This window comes from Sminthopsis crassicaudata, chromosome 1 (genome assembly GCF_048593235.1).
Source record: "Sminthopsis crassicaudata isolate SCR6 chromosome 1, ASM4859323v1, whole genome shotgun sequence".
Taxonomy (NCBI): domain Eukaryota; kingdom Metazoa; phylum Chordata; class Mammalia; order Dasyuromorphia; family Dasyuridae; genus Sminthopsis; species Sminthopsis crassicaudata.
The window spans coordinates 604327625-604341436 of NC_133617.1; the positions used below are offsets into that span (position 1 = coordinate 604327625).

Genomic DNA, 13812 nt, shown 5'->3' on the forward strand with positions numbered 1-13812 from the left:
TTGCTGAGGCAATTGGGGTTAAGTGACCTGCCCAGGGTCACACAGCTAGGAAGTGTTAAGTGTCTGAGGCCAGATTTGAACTCAGATCCTCCTGACTTCAGGGCTGGTACTCTATCTACTGCACTACCTAACTGCCCCTATAACTAATGTTTTAATTAAATTTATGAACATTTATCTTTAAAAAGTCTTCGTTCAGGTTCTTTTCTTTCTTTTTTTTTTGTGAGCTATGTGATAAGACAACTAAATCCTCTGGACCCACTTAGTAACAACAATAAAACTCAACTTATAAAATAGGGATAATATTTACAGTTTTCAGGTTATATGGTTATTTTAAGAAAAGTCCTTTACAAACAAAGTAAAATAGAAATGTGAACAAATTATGATCTACAAATTGCTGCCAAAAGACTCATTTCATGCTTCAAAATACTAGTTCTGATAAAAAAAATTACATATTTAATGAAAAAAGAATCTCTTCTCTCAAGAAAGCAATACAAGAAACCCTTGGAATTACTCATATTGTTCAAACTTTCTCTTATCTATACTGTATTTTCTTTATAATTATGTCCTTTATTTTCATATACGTACATCATATATTGTAATATGAAATGGGTATTGACTGAATCTGAGGTGAATATCCACATGTATTGACCTAAGAGGCAAATATTGACTGAGACAAAGGTAAAATCAATACTTACCTTGAGGGATAATAAATCTGGATATCTATTGAAATAAGAAGTCAATATTTGCATTGTTACAAACACTACAGTCATTCACATAGGTTTGTACAGAAAATGGTCAGTGGCCTTTTTCCCCCTCAACAACTAGTGGTAGAAGAACAATAAGTCATAGCAGCAGAAATAATAATATTAATAATCATTTCAATAGCACTTTAAGATTTACAAAGTACTTCATAATCATAATATCATAATATCTCTACGAAGCAGTAGTTGTTCTTGGATAATTTTTCCCACAAGCATCTGAGCAAAGATCTCCAAGGTAAAACCTTATGCCTATTTAGGATGATATAACTGTTAAGCGTCAGAGCCACGGAGGCTTGAAATCAGGTCTTATTATTCTAAAGTCACTGTGCCTAGGTTCTCTTCCTTGAGGTGACTGGCAATTCGATCACTGGTTAATATTGATGAGATATTTGAACTGAGCCTAACCACAGCATTCTTGGCTGATACCTCAACATTTTGACACAAAGTTTTTTTTTTTTGTTTTGTTTTGTTTTGTTTTTAATTTTTATTTATTTATTTTTTTTATGGGAAAGGTAGAATAGAGGCCAATTACAAAACTAGTCTTCCCAGGCTAACGCAGTTTAAAGAACAGCCTTCAGCGTGACAACTGGACAACCAGTGTCTCTGCTCCTGTCACATTCTTCAACTTCTTGCATCTGCTGTTCTGCACATACCCTAGCATCAACCCAGCTTGTGTTCCCCCCCAATTTAAAGCAGCCTCTTTTACTGTCAAGAAGAGATTGTCTTTGCCCAAATATTTGCGAATGTCAAATCTGCCTCAAGAGGGATAAGGAAGTAAGTCTAAGGAGAGCACTGTAAGATTAGAATATCTTATGATGTAGAGCTACCTGATCTCAGAGATGCAGGTCTCACAACACCCCTGAAATTACGCAATGAATGTATCATTATCCCCATTGTACCACCTATGGCTACGCTTAGGCTCAAAGGGCTCAAACAACTTATTCACGGTCAGACTGTCAGTAAAAAGGTAAGTTTTTTTTTCAATTGGTTAAGAAATAGTCATCAAAAACAACTTTTAAAAGTTAAAATGTAGGTAATATTGTTACATTTTCAGAGGCAATAAAAACTATGTGTTATCTCAATTGTGATCAGAGTTTAAATTTACATAAGTTGTCCTCAGAATGTGACTCCAGTTTTCAGGTTAGACATTCTACATGAGGTTCATAAAAAATAGTCTTCCTGGGGGCATAAGCTCTGTTAGCTGATAGAGATAGGAGGTAGTTGTATTCTTTACTTTACCAGTTGCATAAGAGAACAGGGACCAGAGCAGCAAATATTCTGGAAGGCCTCCTCAGGCCTGCTGACCAATTTGTGTGAAGGTATAAGAAATTAATGTCTGACTGAAGGTAAATCCTCCTTTGGGTAAGGTCTCTGACCACAATTGTGAGCATTAGTTAAAAAAAGTTCTCTTTTTATTAGGAACAAAAATTTATTGAATGCCTCCACTAAAGTCTGCTGATGGCTATTCCTGGTATGAAGGAGACCCTGTGATCTTGAAGGCCATGCCTGGAAAGGATTCAAGTATAGATCTAATGATAGATGATGTGCCTGAAATTCAGAAACCATTATAGCTAAATGTGGAGAGGTTTATAGCCAGAAGGTTAGAGGCCAGTGGATGCATATTTGTAGCAAAACTTATTTAGGGAACTGTTTATTATTAAAATGTGAGGATTTTAGAAACTGAATTAGTAGGAAAAGTCCCCCACATCAATGAAACTGCATTTTTAATGTATTTAAATATTTATTGATATGTGTGGCTCAGTCCTAAGTATAATTTTCAGGATAAAGAGTAGACATAATTTGTGTATTTAAATAGTGAACCATCCATAGGCATCCCATCACTGGTAGATTGCTCATTTTAATGTGTTTGCCTAGAACTGCACACAGTTAAAACTGAAGCTGTCTGAATTACACTGTGTCTTCCTATCTGCAAAATGCATGTTAAGCATGTTCTCATTCAGAGCAATACAAAGTAGAGCCACCTGGGAAGATTCTCCCTTTTCTTTTCACTTAGTCCACAAATATCAATGATTACATTTGATTCAATTAAATAACCAACTATTGAGTGCTTATTTTGTATGGAGAGCAATGTGGCCAGTACTGGGAAGATAAAAGTTTAAAGAGGGATAAAGACTCAGTACTTATAAAGTATAAAGAACGGGGTCAAACGAGAATATAAAGATGCCAAATTCAATCCATATATTTTACACACACACACACACACACACACACACACACACACACACACACACACACACATGCTGTGTTCCTATTGGTGTGTTTTCCATTATCCATCAGCCAGTAGGCTTAATTAGCTTTTAGCAAAGTGATTTTGTAAGAACAGTTGGTACAAAACCTGTGACACCCGATTCTTACCAACAGATACAGTCTCTATGTCAAGACTGGGTTCAAACTTAGAGAATAGAAATAGAGTCAGGGAACATGTGAGGCAAAAGGATGAGTCATAACTCCTGGTCCTGCTGAAAGTCCCTTTTTTCATCACAGAGAAGTTCAAAAGAAGTCCCTTCTCTCTTCAGTTACTCTTGAGGCAAAGTCTGTCCTACACAAACGATTGCCTTCCCTGAAGTTTCCTCATTCCTCATTCCTCAAGTGGCTCTTAGCTCATAATCATCTGTGCTTGATGTGACTCTCTACTCCCCAAAAGATGCTTCTTTGTTGTCAGGTAATGCAGCGCTGGTAATATTGTAACTGCTTCCATAAATCTGCTTGGATTGTTCAATGGAAGTCTGATGGGACCCCCCAAAAAACTTCCAAACTCACCATGGTTTCAATATATGTCTATATTTAAATTGTTGCTTGGTGACATATTTAGAAAAGAAGAATCACCAAAGAATGAGAGATAACCATTTGTTCATGGCCACCATGACAGGGTGGGGAATGGGACAGACTGCTCTTCTCGCATCTGCTTCTTGGAAAGGCACTCAAACCAGTTATGCCTAAGATTTTTCCAAGGAAAAAAAAAAAGAAGATACAAAGGTTACTCCCTTTTGTAAAACTGAAGTTCTGACTTAGCAACCAACTGCTCACTGTCATTTTCTATTGAAAACCCTGAATATTCAGTTCAGAAGATAAACTAGAGAACTATTTTTTAAAAAATAATCAGACATTATAAATACCCCAATAATGAACTGCATGTGGTCAAAATTAAGGTACCCACACGTTTCCTTGTGGAAAACTAGACCAAAGGAGGGAATATCTGTGTGCTATAAAGAATGGTACACAAGTCAATCAAACTTTGTTACATAAATATATTAGATAAGTGAAAAATAATGTGCAAGGGGGCAATGTCCTTACCCCTAGGGGAAATAAAAGAATGCTTCTGGAATTTATCACCCCCCCCAAAACTTATGAAAATCATTTTCTAAACTCCCTTCTGTCAATAGGAGACACCATCTTTTTCTTGCAATTTCCCAGATTCATAATCTCAATTATCTCCTCATTCTCCTTTATATAACACAATCATGGCTAGATCTTGCATTTTCTACCTTCACAGTTTCTCTCACAACTGACCTTTCCTCTCCTTTTCACAGTAACCATCTATGCTCCAACCCTCTTAACCACAACACTAGAGGATGATCTGCTAATTGTTCTCCATGTCTCAAGGATCTCCCCTCTTCAGCTACCTTCTACAATACCACCAGAGTGATTTTCCTTAAGTGTGGATCTGACAAAATGACACTCCTAATCAGTCAATTCTCTCCATCGCCTGTGGGATGAAATATGAACTCATCTGTTTAGCTTTTAAAGTCTTTTAACTACCTAAAATAAATTTACCAGCCTCATTATAAATTACTCCCATTCCTGCTCTTTATGTCCAGTCAAATTTGCCTTGTGCTGTCCCTCATACAGGGCACCTCATCTTTTGCCTTTAGCTTTTATTCTTGACATTATTCATCCTTTGAATGTTCTGATTTCCATTTCATAAAATCCATCCCTCACTTTCTTTAAGATATATGTGAAACTATCACTTTCACATGAAGTCTTTCCTGCTTCCAAACTCAACTGCTAATGTTTTATCTTCAAACTAAATTGGTTTGAATTGAATTGATTCTCTTAATATTTTATCTGTGTGTGTTTTTTCTTGGTGTTTCACTCAATTGACTGTAATTCCTTGGGAGTATGTATCAAGTGTGGTATTTGTATACTTGGTATGAGATATAGTAAGAACTTAATATATGTTTGTTGATTTACTGACTGAGACTGAAGTACGTGGCACTACATTTAGATTTTCGAAGACTAGGTAGAAAAGATGAAATCACAAGCCTGAGGAAGAGTGTGGACAAAGGTCCAGAAGTTGCAAAATGCAGAGTGTGTTGGGAAAAGAAAAATTAAAGATAAAGGGGAGGAAAAGTCCATTTGGTCCCATGTTGCCAAATTGTTATCAACAAGCTGACTGTAAACTCAATCATTCTTTTCCTAAATTACAGGGTTTTCTAATGATATTCCCTATTTCTACTGAATCTTAAAAGTGCTAAATTCCTGCTATTCATTGCTAAGAAGAAATGATGTTTGATTTAAATAAACAACAAGTAAATGGGCATAGAAAAAGGATGTCACTTAAGAAAGGTAATGATTTCTGACAACAATGAATTGCCATTCATTAGGATGCTTTGCTCATCTCCAAGTGAGGTACCAAAAGCTCCAGGCTGGAACCAAAAAGCATTTGGCACTTGGCACTTGAGAGGGAGAAGTAAAAAATGGGACTGTAGCTTAAAAGCTGATTGACCACAAGCAAGTGGTCATTTCTCACACCCGAGTGAGTTTTTCTACCTCTTTTTTTTTTTCTCATTTGTAAAATGTAACACACTAACTACTTCACTGAATTGGTGTGATAGAAGAGGAAAGGCCCTTTTAAGTCTTAAATAGCTGAAGGCTATGGATAGGCAATTCTCAAGAGAAGAAGTCCACGCTTTCTATTATAATGTGAAAAAGTATTATAAAGATCAATTATATTAAAGAATTGAAAATTAAGGCATCTCTGCAGTTCTCTTGCATTCCCATCAGACAGGCAAAGTTATCAAAAGAGGTAAGTGGCAAACATCAGAAACGCTGCAAGAAAGCAAGCACATTTACACAGTGGTTGGAGTTGTAAACTGGTCCAGCCAAAGTGGAAAACAATTTGGTACTATGTCCCCAGATTACAAAATTGTGAATATTCTTTGACCCAGCATTATTACTGTTAGGCCAATATCTTAACTAGAACAAAGAAAAAGGGGAAGGTATATGTACAAATTTATTTATAGTAACTCTTCTGTTGTAACAAAGGAAGGAAATCTAAGGTTATTAGTTGGGGAATGGCTGAAGAAATTATTTTACAATAATGTAATAAAAACATTCTGTTGTAAGACAAAACAAAAAGGGAAAGTTTTAAAGAAAACAGAATACTTTTGTGAATTGATATAGAGTAAAATTGAGAATAAATTGGATAATTTATAATAACACTATAAAAATGAACAATGTGGAAAACTAAGAACTTGGATCAATGCAATGATCAATCATGAATCAAGGGGACAGGTGATGAAGAATGCTACGTCTGTATTGACAGAGAGGTAATGTACTAAATATGCAGAATGAGCTGCATATTTTTGGACCTGGTCAATATGGGGATTTATATTGCTGGACAATGAATATTTGTTAGAAGGGTTTTTTTCCCCTTCTGTTTCAGTAAGGGGTGGACAGGGGATGAGAAGGATAAAAAAATAAAAGCTTGTAAATTGAACATAAACAATACAACTTAAAGTATTAGAGAAATTCAAGTTATGAATATTATTTGCTCATAATTTTAGCACAAATTTCTACTGCTCCTTTATAATATAGAGATGATTTTGGGTCCATGAAAGTTCTACTCTCTCTGGCAAATTCTATAATGCTGGAAAGATTTCTATTAGTTTGAGAAACAGACAATGTACCTATTCTGTGGTCCACCCTGACATGCATAAAGTGGTTTATTACCAATGTATTGATCACTTAGTGATGAAAAAAATTTACACAGAGTACTAAGACTAGCAGATTTTGTAAACTCTTTAAACATTAACAACACCATTAGTATTCTATAAGTGAATAATAAGTAGACACATGATTAGACACACTGAATGATATCAATCTTGGTATTCTTACTATAAATGAAACCAGAAGACAAAATGAAGTTGCAACTAAATGGAAGAATGGTTTTAAGATTTTCAATTTAAAGTCAATTAAAGAAATTGGTGAAGATTTTATTGGGCATGTGGTTGTGATAAGAAATATCAGTGTATGAAATATTTGGAAATGTCACATTACAGTGTTCTTTTATAAGCATGTATAAAAGTACCAGCATGAAAATAATTTCTTTGTGCCAACTAATACTATCTAGAAAAAAGCATATATATATACACACACATATATATGTACATATATACATACATATACATATTTATATGTACATACACACAAACACATATAGATATATACATACATGATACACAAGTTTAAGAACCTCTATCATATTAAGAGCTAATCTGATTATAGGAATAAATAGTATAATAGTTGGGGACTTCAATATACCCATTTAGACCTAGACAAGCTGAAAAAAAAGATAAAAAAGAAACAAAGATTTATAAACAATTTCAGAAAATTTAGACAGCTCTCTTACAATCACTGATTGGTCAAAGAAAGTACTGCATTTGAGATGTTCATGAAATCTTTACAAAAGCTGAGCATAAATTAGAACATTAAAACCTTATAAACAAATGCAGAAAATAATTGATAGTAAACACAACCTTTAATGACAACAATGAATTACACACAAAGGTATTTATATATGCATATATACATATATACACATATGTATGTGTAAATATTAATTAAAGGATCTTTGATAAAAGGATTAAAAAGTTTATTGGAGCAGCCATTTCCTGACTCTTAGTATAAATAATTTAATGCCAAAAAATTGGAAGGTCAAAGAAAAAATTATAGCCCATCTTTTTTTTTTTTTTTAACTCAAATATACTTTTGAGGATGGTGTATGGCTGCAAATTAAAAGAGTAATGGGAAAGTCTAGGCTAAGTGTGAATTAATTGTGATATATTAGAAATCCAAAAAGTGGCATAAATGACACCATAAAAAGAATATACATATATAAATACATAGATATACACATGTGTGTTTATTCTTCTGAATATAGCAAAGTAAAGAAAAAGATGGACTGGTCATGTTGAGAGAGTGAAAGATACTCTAGATATTTCTTAGGTGACAGACTGATATATACATATACATATATTTATGTGTATACACACACAGAATTAAGCGATCTTAAAAAAAGACTCATGCCTTTTTAATGATATACACATAAAATTAAGAGATCTGGAAAGAAATTCATATCCTTTTGGTGGATTTATGTAAGGACAAGGATGAGAGTTGCACAAGATGAACTAGCATGGGATTGTAATGCTTGCTACTGGATACCATACTGATACCACAGAACCAAATACTGAAATATACAAATAATGAAAATATGTGAAATATTGTTATGATAAATGACTATGTTATATAACATAAAAAAGACCTTTAAGATAATTTCATCTAAATCTCTTATTTTATAAATAAGGAAACTACATGCTAGAAAGGTTAAACAACTTACTCAATCATAAAGCTAATTAACAGGAAGAGCCAGAATTCAAACACTGGTTTCCTGATGCCTAGTCATATGACTTTTCAGTATTCCTCCATACTTTTATAATACTATTATTTTTCTCATTGCCATCATTAACAATAAAACCAAAAAATAATAGGTTCACTGGTCTGCTCAATCCAGCAACTGAAACCCCTGAAAAAAACCTGTCAAATACAACATCATCAACTTAAGTCACATCTAGTGTTCCGAAAAAGAGTCTGACTTTGACCATAGCATCACCCCTTGTACCTGGCATTTAATTACTCTGTTAAACTCCCATTAGCCCTCTTCCATTCCCCAAATCTATCACTAGTCTTACTTAACATCTTGGAACTCAGATTCAATTTCTAACTCCATTAAAAATTATACTCTAAGTACTAAGTAGATGACATACCAATGGACTGACTGCCAGTGACCATATTAAAACTTGCGGTAATGACTAAGACAGTTTCTAAAGACTAGCCTTTAGTTTCTAAAGACTAATAGCACAGGAAGAAAGCAGGTTCAGCCCTACATGAAAAAAAAAAAAAGAAATCGGGATATTCTTCAAAATAATTTATTTATTTATTTATTTATTAAGGAAGAGGAAAAGATCAGTATTGATAGATTGGATACTCTGAGGGATCCTTGTCTTACAGAGAATGTCTCTGAATCATGTGAGTTTCTAGAGCTCAGACAAGATAGGTTTGCATAGTTTGGTAATGATGGGAATCATCTTTAATGCGGCTATTTCTCAGTGTGTCTCATTTGGTATAATGACTCAAAGAAAGGAAGCCAGAGGAGTAGTGTATGGTATCTATATTTTCCTTCCCCCTGGGCGTCTTGTGGGCTGTGGCTAAAGCTTGGTATTTCTCTTGGCTGGAGGCGAATCTATGATGATAAAGTCTTTCTCAAAGGTTATATAGTTAGAATTAGATTTGATCTCTTATATGGCATCTGTCAGAGTCTGATAACCACTTCAGTGTGTGATTGAGAACTCTAAACACAACAGCAGTTACATGTGAGAGATAACAAAAATACTTGGATAATATGCTCAAAATTATCTCCCTTACCCCACTTCTTTCCTCTCTCCTCCCACAATTATTCTGCCATTTATGTGAAATTTTAATCTAAAGTCATTTGTATGAGTTAAAACATTATCTAGGGAAATGCCTTTTTAAAATGAAAATGTTACCTAGGGTGTATGTGTGTGTGAGTAACATTAAGTTCACAAAAACTTTCTAAACTTTTCTAGTTTAGTTTAACAAATGAACTACTTGTCACTTTGTACAGTAGAGAAAAGGTTATTAGGGAACAGAGCACAGTACCCATAAATTTCAGATGGGTGAAAAAAGGCCTGAAATATGAGTAAATTCACAAGAATAGTGAATCTTGAAAAATTTTAACATAGGCACAAGCTATCAAAGCCTTCTCTCTCTCTTCCTCCTCCAATAATCTAACTTCTTGGCAGGCTCTTTCACTTCAATAAAAATAATAACATACCAAAAAAAACCATATCATAGACCTCTGAAATTAGAAGGAACTTATCAGGTTATGTCATTCCTATCTTATAAAGGAAAAAAAATGTCTGTAGTTACATGTTGTCTACCAAGTAAAGTCCAAATCCCTATCTTTTACCAATGTAGACTCAGTCTTCTAAGAATACTCTGCTCTTCTATTGTCTCCTGAAAATTTTTAGCATTTTTTCTTATAAAAAGACCTCTGTTCTCATCTTCTCTTAAGTCACTAGTATCCTTTAAAACAACTCAATTGCCACTTCTTCCTGTAGATAACCCCTCCTGATTTTCTTGCAAGTTAACTATAACTCCAAACTAGGCCTCCAACTCTACTTTACATGTCTCTAATGCACTTAAATAATTTTATAGATTATATTTTTATATAATAATGTTTTTATCATTCCCATATCAAACTGGAAGCTCCATAAGAAAATGTCTTTCCTTTTCCAAACATACTTTAAGGCATATAGCATTTGCTTAAAATCCTGTGGTGAATCATTTGGGCTGACGTCCTCGTTTGGCTCATCGAGGTTAAATGGCTTGTCTAATTTTATACAGGTGGCCTTCTAATATATGTACCTTTTAATATACATAGCACAATGTATATGATAAACTCCAGCATAGGTAAAAGAGGGTAGCATCAGACTAGTAGTAATAAAAGATAATATTTACAATTAAATTTGACAAAATAATTTACATTTGAGAGAGGCCAGAGAGAGGGAGGTGCTTTCTTAAGGTTACACACATAGGAAGCCACAGAGCCCGGACTCAAGTTTGGGCTTCTTGTCTCACAGTCTGGGTGCTCTTTACACTGGTACATCCTTCCTCCTATTTTTCTAGGAATGCTGGAGATGCCGGAAGCCCTTTAGCAATGTCACAGACCAGATATAGGGAGATACCTTAAATATCCCAGAATGAAGGTGAGACACTAACCAGTTTACTCTAATAAAGCTCTTCACCTGAGAGGTTCAATTACATCTACTCTGGGCTCTTCAGCAAGAACATTTAAAAAGCAGCTTCGTCCTTGACTTTTGATTCTATGTGTCAAAAACACTTAATTTAAAATCCTTTGGATCACCAATACTGCATTAGGTTCAGTGCCTTCTACACCAGATCATCCCCCTACCTGATGGCTTGACATTTCTGCCCTCTGCATTATTGTTATTTTCTCACTGCATCAATTCCATCTATTTGCAATGCATGTTGGGAGGGGGATAGTGAATGGTATCCCTAGGCCTCTTCCAGCAGAGGTCAGTGCCAAATGTACCTGAACAAAAAAGAAATTTGCCACATGCAGGAAGACATAGGAAGGGAATATTATATTTTAGTGCTCTCTTGAGTCCTTAGTAATGGTAAAAATAATAATATTTTCCTATTTATATAATACTTTTAGCACAAACAAGGCAATTTGTAAAGTAACTGTGAGGTAAGGCAATGCAAATATTACTGGTACCCAAGGAAAAAGAAATTTAGTCTTAAAAGAGTGGAAAGACACATTCAATATTACATCACTTATAATGAAAAGAAAAGATTTGAACTCAGGTCTCCTGATTCTAGGTTCAGAAATCTTCTTATTACATCATGATGATTCAAGATCCATCTTTTGACAACATCCTGTTTCACAAGCTGACTTCTCTTAATAATACTCCTCGTAACCATAAGAATACTGTTTGTGTTCATTAAAGAATAATTCCAACACTATGGAAATATAATGGGCAAGTTTAGCCCTGGAGAAGAGATGCTAAAATGTACCTCATTACCACTTTTGCAGAGGTCCCAGCATACCTATGATATGAACACTGCATGTGTTGTCATAATCAATAGATGTTAGTTTTGCTGAACTGTTTTTTTTTTTTCCTATTTTTTATTTCAGTGTTTGTTGCACAGATGCTCTTTCTAAAGTGCAGTTCTGACCAGATCACCTCCCGACTCAATAAACTTCAGTGGCTCCCTTTCCCCTCCAGGATCAAATATATAATTTGTGTGGCATTAAAAGCCACGTATAATCTTGCTTTCTCTTAACTTTTTACTCTTTTTTTTCACTATACAGCATTCTCAGCTACTCTGAGATCCAGTTATATATAGACCTTGCTCTCCTTCAGATAAGAAACTTTTTCCTCTTGATTCTGGATATTTTCAGTGGCTGCCCCTTAAGCCTGGAATGCTCTGCCTCCTTCATCACTGCTTCTTAACTTCCTTGAATTTTTACTTAAAATCCCACCTTTTATAGAAAACCTTTTCTGATTCCCTCATGATTTCCCTCTGTTGATTATTTCCATTTGTGCTGTCTATATCTTGTTTGTACATAATTATTTGCATGTTGTCCCCCAATTAAACTGTGAGCTCCTGGCATGAAGGGAGCGTCTTTTGCTTTTCTTTGATTCCCTCATACACAGTACAGTGCCTTGCACATGGCAGTTACTTCATAAATGTTTAATGACCAATTTCAAATAATCTAGAGCAATAAAATCCTAATGAAATTTCTCCAATTCTGCAGATTGTAGCCTACTAAGCCTTCTTTTATGCATCTTTTGTCTATTTCCTTTTGTAAATTCTCTGGTGGAAATATCTACTTTGCTGGGGTTGAAGGAGGACTTTCCTCTAGATGTCTTGATCCTGAAAGATAATTCCTTGAAAACATATTTTACATACATGCAAAGATGTTTCAACATTAGTAAAACGAGTTAATTAATTACATGAGAAATAAAAGTATACCAAACTATAAAATCATTTACATAAATACAGAAAAAATCTTTGACAAAGTACAAAATTCATGTACACTAAAAACTACACAAATTGTGTAAGGGTTCTTCTTAACATTATAAAATTATATATCTAAAATCAAAAGTTACTATTATTTTCCACAGAGAAAAGCTAGATGCTTTCTTAATAAGTACTGGAAAAACTCAGAAAGTAGATTTAAAACAATATATTGTACCATAATAAACTCAAAAGGAATATCCAAATAGAATATAAGATTTCCTAGCATTTACCAAAACAAAACAAAACCCCCAAAAAATCATGAGGTCAGACTTTTTCCCAATTAAAAAAGAGTATTCTTAAGCATACAAAGAATAAAAGATATCACAAAAGATCACAGGATTGAAGGTCTTGAAAGGGAAGGGATCTCAAAGACCATCTATCCCAAACCCCTTATTTCTGAAAGAACTGAGACTCTGACTTAGTAACTCATTTGATCAGTGTCACATAAGTTAAAAATAACAGAGGCAATAGTTGAACCTAAATTCCCTGACACAAGGGCTACTGCCCTTTCAATTCTTTCCTATGGTTGTTAAATATAAATCATTCTTTTTTTAAAATAAAAATCATATTATTTGATACTGTTTAGTTTTATGTCACCTATATTTTCCAACATAACATCTCCCTCCTTTCCCCAGAGAGTTATCTTATGCAGGAGGAAGGAAAAATGGGAAAAATAAATTTTTTCAGCAAAAATCTCCAATATGACAGTTAAGGGTGACATTATATGCTGTGGTTTTAAATATACATTCCTGCCCCCCCCCACTTTTGCAAAGAAAGGAAAAACATTCTCATATCTCTTCCTTGGGACTAATCTCATTCCTTATAACTTTGCAACATTCATTTTCAATTGTTTTGTTACTAATATTACTTCTACCTCAATTGCTCTAATCATTGTGTATATTGTTTTCTTGATTCTGTTGTCTTCACTTCGTATAACATATTTGTATAACATGCCTCTCTATATTCCTCATGTTCATCATTTCTTTTAGTATAGTGATGGATTCATATGTCACAATTTGCATAGCCATGAACACCTACTTTGTTAATAGTTCTTTACTATAACAAAAACATTCTGCTATAAACATGCAATTCTTTGAGAATTCTCAAATCTTTTCAAGCA

At 34.2% G+C, this 13812-nt stretch overlaps 1 protein-coding gene across 3 annotated transcripts in view; it reads right to left on the reverse strand.

The window, feature by feature from the left end:
• Positions 1-13812, reverse strand: part of WWOX (WW domain containing oxidoreductase) — a 1143641-nt gene that overhangs the window by 584427 nt on the left and 545402 nt on the right. The window contains exon 9 of one of the 3 annotated variants that reach the window (XM_074282487.1): positions 1-13812. This exon is cut by the window's right edge and continues 49915 nt beyond it. The exons of the other annotated variants lie outside the window; for them this stretch is intronic. The gene's annotated coding sequence lies outside the window, so the exon portion shown is untranslated. 3 annotated transcript variants of the gene reach the window in all.